This window comes from Eublepharis macularius, chromosome 3, assembly GCF_028583425.1.
Source record: "Eublepharis macularius isolate TG4126 chromosome 3, MPM_Emac_v1.0, whole genome shotgun sequence".
Classification (NCBI taxonomy): domain Eukaryota; kingdom Metazoa; phylum Chordata; class Lepidosauria; order Squamata; family Eublepharidae; genus Eublepharis; species Eublepharis macularius.
In genome coordinates, this window is record NC_072792.1 from 177,791,483 (window position 1) to 177,804,677 (window position 13,195).

A 13,195-nucleotide genomic window follows, 5' to 3' on the forward strand; every position below is an offset into this window, starting at 1 on the left:
GGGACTGGTTCATTTGTGATCTGGGGCCACGCATTACAATAACCCTGTGTTTTTTTTCCATCAGTAAAATGCGGGGCACAAAGATCCTATCAGGAAAGAATTGCGAACACCCCATCTCCATATAAACCCAAACATCACTTTTGTTTTTCTCATCAGCCCTTAATAATATAATAATAACGTTTGATTTATATACCGCCCTTCAGGATGACTTAACACCCACTAGGAGCGGTTTACAAAGTATGTTATTATTATCCTCACAACAAACACCCTGTGAGGTGGGTGAAAATTATTGCTACCCATCAGGGCCGGACGATCTGTAACACCAACTTGTTTTTTCCCATGTTGAGGGGTCTGCATACCAAGCCGTATGAGGACAGGCCGAAAGAGTCTTTGAAGGAGACTAAGGAAAGACACAATGGCCGTCTTCAGGTATCCGAAGAGCTGTTGTTTAGAAGGTGAAGCAGACTTCTCTCCAGAGGGTAGGAGTGGAAGAATGGGTGATGATAACAAAGGAGTAGATTTTGGCTAAAAATTAGGAAAAACTTCCTAATGGTAAGAGCACACAGCCTTGAGAGGCAGCAGAATCTGCTTCGCTGGAGGTCTTTGCCTGGAGGCTGGATAGCCAGAATGCTTTAAAGATAGTTTTGCTCGAAAATCTCTAGTGAGAAAAAACACGCCCACCCCTTTAGGTAGTTGGTTCTGATAGGGTTGCCAGCCTCCAGGTGGTGGCTGGAGATCTCCCAGAATTACAACTGATCTCCAGGTCATAGAGATCAGTTCCCCTGGAGAAAATGGAAGCTTTAGATGGTGGGTGGACTCTGTGGCCTCATACACGGGTGAGGTCACTCCCTTCCCCAAACCCTGCCCTCGCCAAGCTGCACCTCCAAAATCTCTAGGAATTTTCCAGCTTGAAGCTGGCAACCCTATTCTGTTAGCAAATCACTCTTACTGTTATGAAGTTCCATATAATGTTCAACTAAAACCTGTCCTCTTGTAATTTAAGACGTTGGCTATAGTCTTGTGCTCTAGAACAGCAGGGAAAGGGTGTTCTGTGTGGCAGTTGACCCTTTTTCCATACATGCCTGAAAATCACGGGATGACTGAAATCATGAAATGTTGATGGATTGCTCCTAGAGTTTTCACAATCTCAATAATACCTCCCCCTTAGGGTTGCCAGGGAACTTCCCCTAGGGTTGCTAGGGAAACCCAGAAGTGACATCAGACCTCTCTAGGAAGCACTGGAAACTCTATGGTTTTACTATAGTGTTTCTGGCAGTTCCTAGAGAGGCATGTCTTCACTTCCAGGTTTTCCTGAGAAGTGACATCACCCCATCACTTCTGACACCCCATATCCTCGCCTCCCTAGACTCCTTGCCATGCCTGGAAAAACTACCTTTAAATAAACACACGCATTCACATTTTTGTCCTGGTTTTGTCGTAGCTGGTAATAGGCTTTATTAGAGCCAACCTTGTCTCTGGAACAGCAGACGACTTCTTTGTTCTCTTCCATATGACAGCCCTTTGGGTATTTGAAGAGCACAGTTATGTTTTCCTATAGTCTTCTGTAGGCTAAATGTATCCATTTCCTTCACACAAGGAAATCTGATTTATTTTGTGGACCTCCAGCTGTCACTATTGTCCTGCTATGAACCCATCCCAAGTGTGGCACTGTTTGGACGCCATATTCCAGATGAAGTTTGGGCTGAGGTCTCCCCTCAGGCCAAGCTCCTTCACGCTTAACATTTCTACACACAAAACATAAGAGTTCAGGGGGAAAGGGTTCTAGCCCTTTCTTTCCCCTTCATATCTGACTTAGCGCCTGCAGGGAATCTTTTGGTACGGAAAAAAACTTTGTCATATAAAACCCTGCCATCTGACACAATATAGCCCAGACCCGGATTTGGCAGTTTTGTGAGAACTAGGCCTCAAATTGGGCTTGGTGGCTCCATTCCACAGCTCAGCAATTAGCGGATGGTAACATTTTTTCTTGGGCTGTGGAAAGCTTCACCCGATGATTTCTGCAGATCAAGCCTCGTTAAAAACACGTCTGTAGAGGCCTATAGAAAAGTAGGCAACTGTAAGCTGCATTTAAAAGTCCTTGGGGCGTTGGAGTCAGAAACATTAGCGGTCGGGGTAGTGATTTTCGCTGGCACAGGAGCAAGCAAGACGATGCCGTTTCTTGTCTGACACAGAGTGGTGTGGCTTTGCAGTCCTTGTTTATGCCACCACAGCTAAAATGGATAAATAGGATGCCAGGGCCTGCTTGGTATTTTGGGCCAGAAGCTCTGGGAACTGACGGTCACAGAAAGGGGGAATGATACGCTTGTTCCCTGCCAGTGGGAAAATGGTCGGCCTGTGATTTGACTGATTTGTGTCCAGCATCCACACTGGATTCGAGTCCTCCGTACAAAAGAGTCGCAGAAGCGTCTGTGAGACCGTTCAGTGCAAATTAAGCCCCCCCCCCTTTAATCCGTTTCAACACTTCTTGCATATTTCACTGGGACATTTTATTACTCTGATTTTCTTGCTGAGATTCCAAACGGCTTACTAGCTCTGTTCAGCAGCTCCATGACAAAGCAAAAATGTCAGTTAAAAGTTTTCCTGGCATGGAGGTAAAGCGAAGGAGGAGAAATTCACCACCAGGTTGCTTGTGTTGTGTGCCAGGGCCGGCTCCAGTGTCACCGGCACCTGAGGCAGCTTAATGGCTGCCTTTGTGCACGCATGTGCAAGCGCGTGCACACGCCAGACTGTGTGATGATGTCGCTGTGTGTGATGTCATCACGTAGGGCTGGTGCGCAACGGGGGGCCTCCTTCCAGCTTTCCCGTTCAGGTGCTCTGCGGGCCAGGTGCAGCCGGCCACCCTGGACGCCGGCTGCGCCTGGCCTGCAGAACAACTGAATGGGAGACTGCCCGCTCAGCTGCCCCATGCTGCCGCCACCAGCACGGGCTCCTCTGGCGCCCCTCTGGCGCCTTAGCGCCCTGAGGCAGCGGCCTCACCAGCCTCAATGGGCGGGTCAGCCCTGTGTGTGTTGGCTAAAAGATGGGGTTCTGACTTGGAAAGCTCCGCACCTCGGTTCAAATTTAATCTCTGCTATGAACTCACTAAAGGCCACCCCTGAAGGGATGCTGTGAATGGCTCCCTGTGCATCCCGCCCCCCCACCTTTATGTAACAGATAAGCCCTGACCTGGATAGCCCAGGTGAGCCTGATCTCATCAGATCTTAGAAGCCAAGCAAGGTTGGCCTTGGTTAGTAATTGGATGGGAGACCTCCAACGAAGACCAGGGCTGCAGAGGCAGGCAATGGCAAACCACCTCTGTTAGTCTCTTGCCATGGAAACCCCACCAGGGTTCGCCATAAGTCATCCCTGACTTGAGGGCATTCTCTGCCTCCACCTAATAGACAAACAGGGGCGTGATTTGGATCAGGAAGTTGGCTTACCTTCCTCTTGAGTTATGCTGCTGAATTGGGTCCCTTCTAGGGTTGCCAGCTCCTGGTGGAGAAATTCCTGGAGATCTGGGGAGGGAGAGCCTGGAGAGGACAGGGTATGGGCAAAGGAACTGATCTCTCACCTGGAGATCAGTTACCGTCCCCTGTCCCCGTCCCCCATTTTGCTAACATCTAGCAGTTAGCCACCCAGCCCTATGGTTTGTTGTTATTGCTGGGCTGTGCAAAATTGCTGGTTTTATTGATGTTTTAGTTGGTTTTAAACAAAATTGTTCTGCTGTTTTATATTTGTTGTATTCTGCTCTGAGCCCGCTTGTGGGGAGAGCGGACTAGAAATATAATAAATAAATAAATAATTCCAGGAGGTCTCCAGCCACCACCTGGAGGCTGGCAACCCTAGCCCCCACATGCCTTCTAAATAAAGGATATGAAATGGGTTGGGAACTGTTCTCTGTACTTCCATCTTTGCTTCCAACCGGGACCCTTGACAGTAGGGTTACCAAACTCCGGGTGGTGGCTGGAGATCTTCCAGAATTACAATTGATCTCTAGGCAACCGAGATCAGTTCCCCTGGAGAAAATGGCAGCCTTAGAAGGTGGACTCTATAGCATTATATCCAGCTGAGGTCCCTCCCAAAACCCCACCCTCTCCAGGATCCACATACTAAATCTCCAGGAATTTCCCAACCAGGAGCTGGCAACCCTATTTGGCGGCCTTTGACAGCCTTTGGCAACGCCGCCATTCCTCTCTCAGAGGGCCAAGCCCGGCTATTCTCTCTTCCTGCCGCTGCTGAGCTTGGACTAGACTACACACATGCACACGCATGCATTTACTTTAAGAAAAATGGCTTTCAGTTGGATATTTTCCTCAATTAAAGATCAATGGCCCAGAATTGAGGACAAAAGCCCCTGCCTGGGAGGCCCCCCCCTCCCCAAGATTAAACAAGAAGTTGTAACAAAGACTGCTGACGGAGAGCTCCGCTTTCTGGAGGATCCCTCTTTCAGAGCTGGCTTAGAAATCAATTAGTGTCTTCAGCCCCAGGGCTTTAACTCAGGTCTTAAATTAAAACTCTGTAATTGATGACTTTGGTTATTTATTACATTTCCTTTACTCGGCTCAGGCCAGTCAACAAGCTAGTAAAAGGCCAGCAGTGCTTGAGGGTTGGGTTGTGGATCTTTTAAACAAAATCTTTTTTTTTTTTCTGCTGACTAGTGTGGGTTTTTGTCCCTCCACCTCTCTTATGCTTCACTAAGCATGTCTTATCTTTACTGCTGAGGACGATCTATCACAATCATTGTAACCTGTCCAAGCCAGCTCCCTCACTCCATCAACCTGTCCCAAGAAGAGTCCATTTTGCTTGGATGTCAGAATCCCTACTTTTGTTTCCGTCCTGCCCTACCCCTCCCTATCCCTTTTCTTCCATTCTCTTCCGTAGTCTGCTGAATGTGATCTTCTGGGTGAGTTCTTTTTTTGTTCTTTTCTCTTTTTTTTTTTGCGGTATCATATGTCCCTTGTTGGTTGTACAAAAGAAATCAAGAAGATGAAACCTTAGTTTGATGGATGAAATCCTGCCCTCAAGTCATAGTTAACTTAGGGCAACCTCTGCTGGTGTTTTCATGGCAAGAGACTAACAGAGGTGGTTTGCCATTCCCTGCCTCTGCAACCCTGGTCTTCATTGGCGGTCTCCCATCCAATGACTAACCAAAGCCAAACCTGCTTAACTTCTGAGATCTGACAAGATCAAGGTCTCCAGGGATTCCAGGTCAGGATAACAGCAGATAAAGATGGGGAAAGGTCGCAAATCTAAAGCCGGCCCATAATTTCCTTGTGATCTCTTCATTGTATATTACTGTTAATTTGTTAAGTATTCTGCGCTATCAATATCCATGATATTTTGCTGAGTCTCATAATTAGATATGGGCACAAACAGCAATACGAACAAAAAAAAAAGCCACAAACAGCTCGTTCTGCTGTCCATGAGCAAGCTGTTCGTTGCGTTTGTCAGTCGTTTGTTAAGCCAGACAGTCTGGCACTTTCAATCATTTCCCTTGGCAACGTAGGCAGGAACTGTCTGAACTCCTTCTCTTGCCCTGGAAACCCCAATCTAAGCCCAACTTAGCTTGATAGGCAGGTCTTCCTTCCAAGTGTGGAGCTCCAAATTTGTTACAAGGGAGCAAAGAGCAGGGGGGGGGGGTCTTCTGTAGCCATAGGGACACCAATCTCATCCCTCCAAACCCTGTTAAGGCAGTTCTGACTGCCAACCACAGACCTCCTATTTTGCTCTATGGGAACTCTGGTTATAAAAGGCACCATGCTTCCAGCTCTGGCTTTCAGTTTCAGCAGACAGTGGAGTGGGAGAGAGCTGTTACTGGCATTTTGAGAGAAAGAAAGGGAGAGTGCATTGGAGCTTGAACTTTTTTGTGTGTGTGGTGGGATAGAGATTTACTCCCTCAGGTTCCAGGGCTGCTGCCAGGCTCTGAGGCCAAGCTCAGTGGGCACCTCAGCTGAGTGCTCACAGTGATTCTTAGTACCTGTCCTGCCTGATCTGATCAGGTTTCTGGGAGTGCTGAGCTAGGGTTCTATCCCCTCCCTCTGGTTCCAGGGCTGCTGCCAGGCTCTGGGGCCAAGCTCAGTGGGCATCTCGGCTGAGGGCTCACAGTGATTTTTAGTGCCTGTCCAGGGGTCTGCGGTCCACCTCTTGAAATGGGGCCAAAGTCAACTGATGGCTCCTATTGTATCGAATGGGAGTTTCCTGGGGCGCCAGCTTTGGGAATGTATAACTCTGAGCTCTGTGTTGCAATATTGACCAAACTTGGATGATGGCTGGAGGAGAGCCTTCTGAACACTCCCTGCGAATAAGGGCTCTCTAAGTCCCAAGGGGGCTGTTCTGGCCCCAACGAACCTCCAACCATGAACTTGTTCGTGAACAGGTCATGTTCATCGATGTTCGTGAATCACTGTTCCTGTATGGCAACGAACAACGAACATCATGTTCGTTTTTTTTCCTGTTCGTGCCCATCTCTACTCATAATTATTTAGTTCATTGATACCCCCACATTTTTTCCCTAATGAGGACCCATTTTATCCTCACAACAAATTGTGAGGTAGGTTAGGTTGCAAGTGAGTCCTTGGGCCAAGATCACCCATCAACCTTTCATAACAGAGACTCTCTCTACACAAGACACCGTACACGAGGATGCTCAAGTGAAAGATCTTATACTCGTTCTCCCATTGTGGATACACATGCACTGCTAGGGAGACAGAGTACACTTGAATATAAGACCACAGAAAGTAAGTCACTTGAGTGTCTCTGTGTAAGATAGCTTATAGAGAGAGACTCAGAGCGGAGATTTGAACCCTGGTCTCCCTGACCTTGACATTCTAACCAGGATAGAGCCTTTGAGATCTAAATTTCAGCCGTATGGAAAATAAAAGAGAGAGGGCAAGAAACAGAGTGGCAAGCATAACAAGAGATGATGCGAAAATTTAGAGGTTTTTTTTTTTAATTAATGAGCCTGCTCTGAGAATGAAAAGAAAGAATTCCATTAATGAGAGAAGAAGGTGCTAGGTGCAGCGTACCATCAGTGATAATCAGGGCCTCGGTTATTAACACAGGCCCTTAGAGGAATTAAAACGGTGGATTGTGTACAGAATAATACTAATCATAATTTTAGCCAAGTGGTGTCTCCCTTTCCATCACAAGTTTGCAGTTGGGTTTCTTTGCACAAAGAAAACCGCTACAGTAAAAGCATGTTGAAATTCTATTTTAAATCCGCCGGCAGGACTGCTGTCGAGAAAGGGTTTACGGGGAAGTAAAAAACATTTCGATTAATTCTCAGAAATGTAGCCAAAACAACGCCCCCCTCCCCGAACACATGCATACAGCAGTCTGAAACACTAGAAACTTCATAACTCCTGTCGCAAACGGCTGTTTTTAATGGCTAATAATTGCACTGTGCTCTTCTACGACGTGGGAAACCTTCGGTGGCAGGGTGAAAATGTATTGAACATTACCCACGAGGTGAAAAAAAAGAAGAGTTAAGAAGGCATTTGTGCTCTGAGTGCCTTTCTGTATGTCTTGCTGAGTGGAAAAACAGTGAGGAAATGGTTCTGATTGGTCTGGGCTCAGTAGGTTTAAAGCAAGACCCATCAGGGAACGCAACCTGTCTCTTCCCTTTCTTTGAACATTTCCACTTTGCTTTTAGGAGCTAATAGTACTTCAGAGGGTGTCATTTTTTTTTTAAAAAAAGAAACCTTTCACACGCTGTTCTAAATATTCCTTTTTTCCCCATTTTATACTGCACAGAGGAAAGCTGAGGTAAAGCCTGAGGTGGAATTTCAGAACTGCAAGAGAGTTTCGGCGTTGAAATAATCGGCCTGCCGAACTTCTGTAATTTCCTTCTTTGGAAACTTTCAAGATCCAGAGTTGTGAAGTTGGGGTGCATTTGAGGTGCATTTAAAGGACTCCCCCCCCCCATGAGAGACATGGGTGGTTTCTATTCTGCCTGGGAATTAGTAGAAATCTCTAATTGATTTCACCTCCTTTGGGAAACCCAGCTTGTCTTTTGCATGGCAGTATAAGAACGGCTCAGATTCAATTTATTTCTGGCTGGTTTATACTATCAGCAAAATCAGTTGTGGAGGGCTTTTCCTGGACTGTACCAGTTAGGTTGTCATGGTAGGGAGAATATTTACATGCTCTCCCATTTGCTAAATGTCTTGTGGACATGAAATAAACATATCTGAATGAAGGGTTAAGGCTAGCTTTGCTTCATACCGTTTTTCCAAGTTGAAGATATTTTTTTCCCTTATAGGGGAACAATCATTCGTGCATACAGCTTTTCCACCTGCAGCTTGAAATGGTACAGTCCAGGGGGGAAAACGCTTTATGTTAACTGGCTGTTAAATCCTGCTCAACTCTTAGTACGAGATCCAGAGCTATATTAAATGAAACCCAATTTTATTTACTTCATTTATACCCTGCCTTTCTCCCCAGCTTAAATGTTCTCCATCCTCCATTTTATCCTTGCAACAACCCCCTGAGGAAGGGTTGCCAGTTCTGGGTTGGGAATTCCTGGTGATTTTTTGAGGGGAAGATCCTGGAAAAGTCAGAGTTTAGGGAGGGGAGAGACCTCAGTGTGGTATGATGCCATCGAGACCACCCTGTAAAACAGCCATTTTCTCCAAGGGAACTGATCTCCGTCACCTGAAGATCAGTTGGAATTCCTGGAGATCTCCAGGTCCCACCTGGAGGCTGGCAACCGTGCTTGAGGCAAGTTAGGGTGTGAGTGTGCACCTGGCCTAAGGTCATCCAGCAACCTTCTATGGCAGAGTGGGATTTGAACTCGGATCTCCTAGATCTTAGTCTAACACTCCATCCACTACACCGCATGAGCCCATCAACTAAACAGTGTAAATTGTGATTTGTGTGTTCCTGGGTTTATTTATTTATTTATGTCATTTATAGTCCGCCTTTCTCACTGAGACTCAAGGCAGGTTACACAGTGTGAGAGCAGTACAGTCAGTTTCAAGGACATTTCCATAAACGATGCCATAGGGTAAATAAATACAATTTTACAAAGAATCCAATACAGAGTTGGAAGAAATGCTGAAACAGAACGAACACAAGCAGTTCTAGGGCTGACATTAGACCACATGAAGCACAAGTAGCTCATGGGAGCACATATTTAAGACAACAGGTAGTACGTAAAGCAACAAAGTGGTAAAGTCTATGGTCTTTAACTCATTAGAGGAGCATCTGAGGGCCAAGCTACAAGTGACGAATGACACAAGTTGGACACTTGTCAGCTTCGCTCAAGTTTTGTTGGGAAATGTAGGCATCCCGGTCTTGCAGCTTGGCTCTCCAACTGCTGTCCAATGGACTTTTCAACTGTCACTGGTCCAACATTCCGCCAAGCTGCCTACGTTTCCCATCAAAACTTGAGGGAAGCTGACAAGCGTCCAACCTGTGTCATTCATCACTTGTAGCTTGGCCCTGAGAGCCCCTCCCTACAATACAAAAACCTTTTTGAATAATTCGGTTTTGCATTGTTTGCGGAAAGCTAGGAGAGTGGGGGCTCTTCTGAAAGGTAATTGCTTGCACTATTTTCCAACCACCGAAGAATTTGTTCTAGATTATTCCACTCTCACTGGGAGAGGCCGTGGCTAAGGTCCAGAGCATGTCCTTCACATGTCCTACATCCATTTCTGGAATATCACATTAAAACATGTTAGGAAAGATCCTTCTATGCTTGGGACCTTGGAGGAGTCCCTGCTAGTTGGGCAATATGGAATTAGATGGGCTACTGGTCTAAATCGGTAACCATAGTTATGGCCTTTATTCCACCTCTGAAGGCTGCAATGCAGGGAGATTGATGCGAATTTATATCTGCATGAATCTGCCTAAGGGACAGACTATGAAACCCAACAAATGGTTCTAACAAACAGTCACTGAAAAACTTCAGAAGTTAGATTTGAACCTGCACCCAGAAGCATCCTTCCAGTGCCATGGAAGGGTTTTATTTGTTTGGTTATGAAAGTTCAAAAACCATTTGCTTCCCTTCGATCTCACTCTGAGCTCGTGCTGAGATTCTTTCTGGAATGCTTGCCAAACGTCGGCATGATTTAAACAACGGCAATGTTAGGAGCTCTTCTCTTTCTGTTTTTCTGCTCTTAATTACATCGAGCGGACTTGATGGTAATGCCACTGTACACTTTCCTACAGGACGTGCTGTGTTGTATGGAAGTGTGGGGGTATTGGGGGGGGGGGTAATGTGCGCTTCCTTAATCAGGAAATGCCATTCCGAGTGTGGCGAACGGCAAATCTGAGAGCTAAAAAGAGCCCAGAGGGAAATTAGGATCATGATTAAATATGAAATGTTTATACTGGAGAAAAGAAAGAAATGATACGGGAAACTGTTTCGGTTTTCTTCTGTGCTTTTAGGAGGTGATGGGTAATCGTATAAACATGCCCTTTTGTATATGCTGAGCTGGAGTGTGCCCCCCCCTCCATTTGTGCTGTCTTGTTCCTTGATTTTATGTACGTATTAGTCCATGTGGAATTGATTCATACCCTACTTTGCTTTTGCAACAGTCTACTGTGATAAGCCAAGTGCTGCATCTTGGCATCAAGTGAATCTGGTAACGTGTTCCTCCTTCGCTTTTCCAACCTGCCTTATGCATCCTTTACCTGATGACGAGAAGGCCAGTACTGAATCAAGGCAGAAGCCCAGCACTCTTTCTTTTTCCACTCTCCCATCATACAGGGAGAGGGTAAAGGGTTGGAAAGGGCTTCTGAATGATTGGCCATTGGCTTCCTTGGTTGACCTATGAATAAGGCAGGTAATTCCCTCAGCATGGCCTATGCAGAAAAATTAAGTTCTGACTGGTTTGGATCAAGGCCACATTCAGGGCCAGCGCATCCATAGAGGCAGGTCTGGCAGCTGCCTCGAGCGCTGAAGCGCTGGAGTGGGCGCCGGGGGCAGGGGTGCATGGCATGGAGCTGGTGGCGGCAGCGCTGGAGGCCTGGGAAGCCACTTGCGCACCGCCCTGGCCGCCTGCCACGCCTGGCCCACAGCTGTTGCAGCCTCCCAGCTCTCCTGTTCAGCTGCCCCATGGTGCCACCACTGCCGCCAGCACGTGCTCCTGGCCGGGTGCAGCAGCTGCGGGCTAGGCGCAGCAGGCTGCCGGGGCAGCGCGCAGAGCAACTGAGCATGATGGCTGAGAGGACGCACGCACGCCCTCCCAGCTGCCTGCCGCGTGACATTATCATGCAGTCCAGGGCGCGCACGCATGCGTGGGGGCAGCAACAGCGCTGAAGCTGCCCCCGGCCTCAGGCGCCAGAAAACCTGGCACCGGGCCTGGCCAGATTACTGTATATGTTTCTTTTAAAGTTCATATCTCACTTTTTACCCAAGATGAGCTCCCAAAGATTAGCTCAACAGTTTGAATAAAATGAATTATTTCATTTGAACTCATTCCCAGTTCAAGCGGAGGCCCCATTGCACATTTATTTATTTGTTTGGGATATTTCTGTGCCGTCCCTGCAGAGCCCTGCACGAGGCAGCTTACTATTAAAATCACAATATTAAAAACAAGTAGACCTCCTGCCAGGAGCCCTCTTCAAAAGGTTGCCTGCTGCCACTTCAAGAGATGGTGGGAGAAGAATTTTTTAAAGCATCAGTATCTGTGCCACAACGTCACTTCTGGGGAAAACACAGAAGTGACATAATAATAATAATAATAACATTTGATTTATATACCGCCCTTCAGGACAACTTAATACACATCAAGTAGCTCGAGGAATCTCTGGGAACACTACATTTTTGCCACTGAATTTCCAATGATGCCTAGATCTACCTAGATCTACCTGACGTCACTTCCAGTTTTTTACTGGAAATGATGTAATGGCACAGATAAACAACGTGGTCCCATCCTCGAAATTGCCCTAAAAACAAGCCAGTAAGAAGAAGCCACCGGACATAAGCAGCATAAAAACTATCCATAAAACGGATTAATTAACCTTAATTAAAAGCCTGGGTAAAAAGTTGTACTGTGACCTGGAGCTTGGGCCTGGAACTTGTCCTTGTCCCTGCACTTTTTGTTTTCCAAGCTGGGATCAAGAGGGCTGGCAAAAGGGGGAGGAATTCATGAAGCTGCAAGCTAAGAGACAGCCTTTCAACCAGTCTCTTGTGACTCGTAAGAACTGATCCGTAGTGACCATCAAGGAATATTCTGACAACTGGAAAAGTTTTGTGTCTTTTACTTTTTGGCTGCCTAGTGTAGATAATTGTGGGCAAGTGGGCTTGCAATTTTTGAGGGCAGATGATGATCCCCTGCTGAGTTAGTCCAGTCTAACTTAGTCCGGTCTAAGAGTCAAAACACACGAGATGAAATACCTAGATTCAACTCGTGTTCTCTTACCTAAAGGTTTGTCGGGAACTGTAGGCATCCTTGCAGCTTAAAGTTTAGCATTTACAGAGCAGCAGGGAGAGACGTGCAGGTGTCCTTGCAGCTTAAAGTTTAGCATTTACAGTGCAGGCGCCCTTGCAGCTTAAAGTTTAGCATTTACAGAGCAGCAGGGAGGGAAGTGCAGGCGTGGGGCGCCTTTCCTCCCACTCTCAAGGTGCATCACAGCATTTTCCCTTCCCCTCACCCGGCCTGGCCCTGCAGAGCAACGCCTGGCTGCACCGGGAGACTTTAAGCTGCAAGGACCCCTGCACTTCCCTCTCTGCTGCTCTGTAAATGCTAAACTTTAAGCTGCAAGGACGCCTACAGTTCCCGACAAACCTTTAGGTAAGAGAACACGAGTTGAATCTAGGTATTTCGTCTCGTGTGTTTTGAGTCCAAGTCACTGAAATGGATGGGCTTAGGCTCGAGTAATTTGGCATGGGATACCTCTGTGCATATTACAGATTTGTGAATGAAGCTAAGATGTGGAACTGGCATCAGATTATGAAAAAGAAAGAGAAGGCAGTAGATATGCTGAGATTTGGAGATGTGGAGGAAAAGCAGGGGGTGAGGTGGGGAGAAGGGTCCGTTAGGAATTTGGGAGACTTTCTTGGTCATATAAAATTCCGAGTTCTCCCCACCCCAGTTCTGTTGTTGTTGTTGTTTTATGAGAATTTTATGCAACCATGCTGTATATATTTCTTCAAAGCAATGAGTACATTCCAAGTTAGGACGCTGAGACTAGATTATGTAGCACTGTTCTTGGCTCGATATGACCGGTCTTTTCCCAACTGATCTAA

At 46.6% G+C, this 13,195-nt stretch overlaps 1 protein-coding gene across 9 annotated transcripts in view; it reads left to right on the forward strand.

Moving 5' to 3' along the window:
- The window catches only part of TENM4 (teneurin transmembrane protein 4), a 472,503-nt gene that overhangs the window by 255,757 nt on the left and 203,551 nt on the right, over positions 1–13,195 (forward strand). The gene's annotated exons all lie outside the window — the stretch shown is intronic.